The following is a 5,907-nucleotide window of genomic DNA, read 5'->3' as shown; positions in this document are numbered from 1 at the left end:
AACAGTTAGTAATTACCTTGTACAAGGTTTAAAAAATGTCTCATCCAAAATGTATGTTTTAAAATTTTTACTTAAAGTAAAAGAATCGGAGGAATAATGTTTGTAGTTAATAAATTTTATCCTAAAAGTATAACATGTCCGAACTTAACATATATAAAAAGTGACTATTTTGTAAACGGTACTCCAAATTCATAAAAATCTAATACAATGTTCAAATAACCATAAAAGAATTCTTTACAGTGCTTATCCATTAAAGAAGCGTGAAAATTTTATTAAATGGTAGATTTAATCGATTCGTGTGGCCGTTATTATAATTAAAATAAGTTTATTGTTAGAGCCGATATCCAAAAACAATCAGAGGTCGAAGATGACGAGTTTCTAATAATAATATATGTTGACATATCGTTATAGCGAAAATCATTAATTGAAATACCATATAACGTAGCTTTGATAAACAATACGCAGATATCGTTGTGGTCGGAGTCGTTCGTAAATAACCATTGTGGTCTAGACGTCTGCCTTCAAAAGGAGCTATTAAAAAATCTTTGTTTTTATTTATTATTTAAAAATTCAGAAACGAAACCTAAGTATGCATATCATGGAATTTTTAAAACGTCATTTAACGCTTAATATTAAACGTATATAAACAACACTGTTATCTACGTCTGGTTACATCGGTTCTTCCGTACGGTGATAAAATTAACGTTGTTGCCACGGCATCAGTTGCATCATCTTGGGATGGAATTATTCCTACACAGTTTTTTGGCCCCTGTAAATCGAGTTCCAAACCTATTCATCATATGTATAGCCTAGCACTGTTCTAGACTTGTCAGACGAGAGTTGTATTTCAAATCAACGTAAGTATTTATTATACGGGGGTATATTTTCTAGGAGACGATAGGAAATAGGGTGCCGTAGATCTAGGAAGGGTCTCTCTAGTCTCATAGGGTGGCCCTGATCCATATCTAAGTACTACAACAATAATACAGGAGTTATGAATATTTATGAAATATAGATATGCCTTTTTTAATGTGAAATAATGTAAATTTAGTCTCCAGCTTGTATGAGCAAGAAGAGTATAAAATACATGTTTTATTGAACCTACTAAATATTTATCGATTCACCAGTAAATATGTTTTTATGCAGGTTAATAAATAGTTATGTATGTATGTATTTTCTTGGTTCGTTGTGGGTAATTACAGTTACAATGCCTCCCTTCTGGCGTCGATGCCGGATGCCAGCCCGACGTTCCTGATAACTAGTCGGTATTTGTTCCCCAAATATCATTAAATGTGTTTCATTAATTAGTCTTCATTGGCTGGATCATTTCGTTGGCAAAAGATCGTCGCTTTATTTATCATTGTTTTTATCAAAATATAGTTTTTATTAAATATAAGATTTTATTTATTTTTATGCATGAGTTTATAAGAGGACTGATAAACAAAGAATTATTAATAGAAATTATCATATGTATTTAAAAAAAAATCTTGATTAACATACGAACTTGACCATGGACTAATGTCACTGCTCGCTGGCAAGACTCAAATCACTTTTATATTAGATTTATATCTTCCATGCTAGGTTATATTTTTATAATTATAGGAATTTATGTATGAATCATTAATTATAATTATTATTAATACGTATAATAAATTACTGTTACTTTATATTTTGATGTCGGTAACGAAAAATATATAAAATTTTAAAAATAGGAATGACTTGTCTGGTGATTCGTCGCTGTCGGGTAGGATAGTTGGATTAATTGATTGGTAAAAAAATTATAACGAGAAATTAATAGTTCATTGTTATATATTATAGTTATATCTTTCATAATATTGGAAAATAAACAACGGTATCTTTTCAGAAAACTCATTTCCCGTCCGTTTAAATACTTCTATATTTAATGTATGTTTTAAAAGGTGAGTCGCATTTGTGAATGATATGTTTTGTACCAAGAATCGCTCTTATCAGCGCTTACGCTGTAATTAGCTCTGGCTGGCTGTCAAATGTAATACGATTTTTATATAGTTTCAATAATAATTTCGTAAATTCATTCATTATCAGCTTATCGTGTAGGCATACCTATGTTGGCTTGAATGACCAAATGATTCAGATAAACATATTTATGAATGTACAAAGTCTATTTTTATCAAATTTTGTATGTTATTGGGTACAGGCTACAGCGTTTTATCATATTACGTAATCGATCCGTACGTTGTGATGTTCACGTGGTTTTAATTATTCAAATGATACAGCCGAGACGCCGTGTGAAGTGTCTCGTGACAAGTCGACGCGACCTTTGTTTCGGTTTACCTAATCGGTGTCTAGGCCGATGCATCCGAGGCTTTATATTGCAGCATTACCGTTTGAAAAGATAAACCGGTGTTGGAGTGCAGCGGGGTCCGGGCCGCGGCGGGGGCGGGGGAGAGCGGCCGTCTAGACGCTACGTCACACGGCCTCGCGATACCGCGTCGGTAAACAGTGTGCACTGACCGAATATGGCACCCGGTATCCGCGGCTGAGCTGTCACCCTACTAACTGCCCCCCGGTCAACTGCACTATTATATTTAAAATAAACGCGTTTATATAAAACACAGATAACCTAAAACCTATCCCGTCTCATATATTATCTGTAAATATAAATAAATAGTTGTATTTCAATATGACGCGATTGTCTAAATAAAAAACAATAAAAACGTTAAAGCCAATGGAAGCAATGCTAAATCTGGTCTCATTTAATTTCGTTACTCGGTTACGCTTCAATGACTCCACCGAATACTGAATGAAATTTTCCAGGCACGTATTTACGGCTTGGAGCAATCCTATTATTTTATCATTTTCTTATTCACATAATATATTAAAGTATATATAATATACACCATTTATTCGATGTTATGTTTTCGTTAATTTTTTTACTTTTATATTCATACATATTCAGTGATATTTACGTTTCGGTACTTGAATAAATTGTTTAATAATGAATACACATACTTTTTAAAAAGACAAAAGTACTACGTAACTGTGTAAATTCTTTGAAGAATGTATGTGCAGATGATGTTACAAGTAATTACGCCTAAAATATGTCCAAATATATTGGTTATGTATGTCTGCGAGAAAAAATAACGGCCGTCTGTGTACCAAAAAAAGTAGGGCAGACTGAAAACTAGACTTCCACTTAACGTAGATGAGATTAGAATAATGTGATAATAATAAAACCAATTAGAAATAAATATAAAATCAAACTTCATTAATACGTGTCATGATTGCTGATTATATTTAACTAGCTGTTTCCCACGACTGAGTCTGCATTTTTGAAATGTTTTCCGTGAAACCGTGACCTTAATTTTATATTAATCAACCTGAATTTTAACGTTCGGTTGACGATAGCGTATTTTTGGTTTTAAAACGTATAATAATAACATGAAAACTCTTTTTCAGTCAATCGCATTTTATGAATACCAATAGATGAGACATTTGTACGTATGAAACATCAAAGTGATATCAGCTAGTGATGATTTCCAGCTATGTAGGCTTGGTATGCGGTTCATTGGACGTAATGCGATCACCTAATAATGTACTCGGAGCAGAGCTGAACGCTGCACTTCGATTTTGAGTTCAGACATTGTATTTATGATGTGTGCTAACGAAACGTTGTATCTAGTATTAATTTGTTTTACATTTACAGTATTATTTTCTTTTAAGTTTCATTATAATTGATACGAGTCCTTTCGTATACAGTTATATCTTCTCACCGATGAAATCATATGCTTCATATGACTGATGCCAGTACGGCAACTGGCTTTAGTATGTGGATACTTATTTTTAGAAACGTAAGTATATATAGAGACGAAAAATCTCAGCGTTCCATGAATTCACCGTGCGGGTGCCGGGTCCATCGCGTTGCAGGGAGAGGAGCTTCATCATTGCCTGGGACTTGCGACCCAGGTAAAGATTTAAGGGTCCCCTATCTAGCACACGTTAAAAGCTCATCTTCACCGTCCAAGCTCACATTGGTACTTGCTAGGTTTCGAACCCGCGCCCTCACGTATGAGAGGCGGGCTTTTTAACATTTAAAATGGGCCTTGATGGCATGGTCTTTGGGAATGTTGGTTACAGGGTTTTATATTGTTTTTCATACGTATCCATCGTTATAGTCCAATACGGAGCCAATTTAAGGATAGTGTAAGGCTTAACGTTTGATTTTATAGACCTAGTGGCTTTTTGTCACAAAAGTTATTGATCGCTCGTTTGTTCGCTCGTATGATTTCTAGAATCCTATCGTGACGACGCTAGTATTAATTGCTGTCCACGAGTACCCAACCTCTCACCAGCAAATGCTTAGCAGTTCCAACTGCCTCCTTTAAGATAAAGCAAGTTTTTTCGTTACTTTTACTTTCCTACATTACTTTGATCTTGGAGAGTCATTTGGAACGCATTGAGATAAAATTTTAGCAATGTTGGCGACCAATCGTGAATTAAGTTTTCATTTTAGTGCTAATGGAATGTAATAATCTCCTATGTCTAACAACTCGTTCTGCGTTTCTAAACTCATTGCATGGAGGTTATATTTTAGCATTCTCATCATACTCAATAAAAGACATTAATTTATCCATATCTTTGGTCTTCTTACTTGTTCATAACCCTACTCTATTTCTTTGTGCTCCTATCATAAACTGCTTATGTAATTGAAGTCTTAACTATAGCTCTGGGGTATCTTTGTCTTTTGGGAGTGATGTAACGACATAACCATATGTCTCTTGGAAACTTTTAGGCCTTTTTAGACTCATCCGAAAACTATTGTGATCCCTGAATAAAGGTTTACCTCCCTGAGTAATTGAATTGTACGAAATAAAATAATTTTTTTGGTAAATTTTAAATAAAAGCCAAACGAAAATATGTCGCAATATGTAGTGTCGAAGATGTAGCAATCAATAATATGTTATCGTTATCTATTTTGTAGAGGAACATTCATAAATCAACAGTTTTAATATGATTGATTCCTCCAATTCCAATACGTTGCGAATACATTTTTAATAAAGTTATAATTTTTTTATAAAAAATATATAGCCATTGATTTAAATACTTCTTTTATTTAAGATCATAACTTAGAACAGACATTTCGAGGAGTCGGGTTTTGCCTGGTAGTCTTTGTTACTCAGCAGTACCCTTACCCCAAGTTTGTATTGTCACTCAACATACGGAACATTTCTAATACGTCAATAATAAATACTTGCACGTGATAGTATCAACGTCTTCATGAATGATATCCCAGAAACTTGATATATACAGTGCGTCAATGTAAAATTGTGGCTTGAATACTCTGCTTACAAGATACTTCAAGAATGCGTTATGCGCATGTTGGTTAGACTATACAATGTACCTTAACAACCGGCAATTATAAAAACTACTTCTTGTGTCTTTAAACATTTGTTAATCCAGTTAAGCGTGCATTGTAATAAGTACAAACAGCAAAGAGGTTTTAATATACTATATTTTTATCTGGACTTTCTCATTTCTGTTTGTTTGTAAGTGCATCATAAAAAAAATATCAAATCAAAAAAAAAACATTCAAATATGCTTCTGACTACTTATATAGAAAATAATTATAATTAAATTATAGTATATATAGACATAAATAGGTTTCACTTTCTAAATAAAAGTGATTATTACATATTTTAATTATACGTACGAGTATTTAAAACTATGTTATTGAAAAGGTTATTTTGAGAAGATCTTATTTGCAATACATCTGGCTGTATCTTCGAGTCATTATTTAATATTCTAGATATTTTCTACTAACAATTTCCCTTTACACGTTGATAACTTTTATTATTGTCTACTCCACTGTCTGACATTACCAGTTTTAAATGTAATAATTTAAAATATATATATTTATAGGCTAATATC

The sequence above is a fragment of the Danaus plexippus genome, chromosome 12 (assembly GCF_018135715.1).
Source record: "Danaus plexippus chromosome 12, MEX_DaPlex, whole genome shotgun sequence".
Lineage (NCBI taxonomy): Eukaryota > Metazoa > Arthropoda > Insecta > Lepidoptera > Nymphalidae > Danaus > Danaus plexippus.
This window is presented reverse-complemented; position numbering follows the sequence as displayed.